Below are 503 nucleotides of genomic sequence, written 5' to 3' on the forward strand. Positions count from 1 at the left end.
CCAGTAGCGTTCTTGCCCCTCCCACCCCTCCCACCTCGTCTCCGGGGTGGTGGTGGTGGTGGTGGTGGGGCCGTAATGGTGCGGAGCGCCCGGAGGTCAGAGTCAAACTTGCAGCAACAAACCTGTGTCTGAGAACTCTGGCCTTTTCCCAACAATCGAAAAAAAACGTGACAACTCTTAGCGGTGGATCACTCGGCTCGTGCGTCGATGAAGAACGCAGCTAGCTGCGAGAACTAATGTGAATTGCAGGACACATAGATCATCGACACTTCGAACGCACCTTGCGGCCCCGGGTTCCTCCCGGGGCTACGCCTGTCTGAGGGTCGCTTTGCCATCAATCGGCAACGCACCGCGTTCTCCGCGGCTGGGGCAGTCGCAGGTGCCTCCGGGCGCCTTCGTCCCCCTAAGTGCAGACTCCAAGTCTTCGGGATTGCCCGCTGCGGTGCGGGGGGCCCCCCTTCGGGGTGCCGTCTTCCGCCCTGTCGGCGCAATGCTCCTCTTTC

At 61.8% G+C, this 503-nt stretch overlaps 1 non-coding gene across 1 annotated transcript; it reads left to right on the top strand.

The window, feature by feature from the left end:
* Nucleotides 1-172: 172 nt before the first annotated feature.
* On the top strand, nucleotides 173-326 carry LOC121939364. Its single transcript, XR_006105449.1, has one exon. It is a non-coding gene; the product is annotated as a 5.8S ribosomal RNA (ribosomal RNA).
* Nucleotides 327-503: the final 177 nt, after the last annotated feature.

This window comes from Plectropomus leopardus, unplaced genomic scaffold (genome assembly GCF_008729295.1).
Source record: "Plectropomus leopardus isolate mb unplaced genomic scaffold, YSFRI_Pleo_2.0 unplaced_scaffold46239, whole genome shotgun sequence".
NCBI lineage: Eukaryota > Metazoa > Chordata > Actinopteri > Perciformes > Serranidae > Plectropomus > Plectropomus leopardus.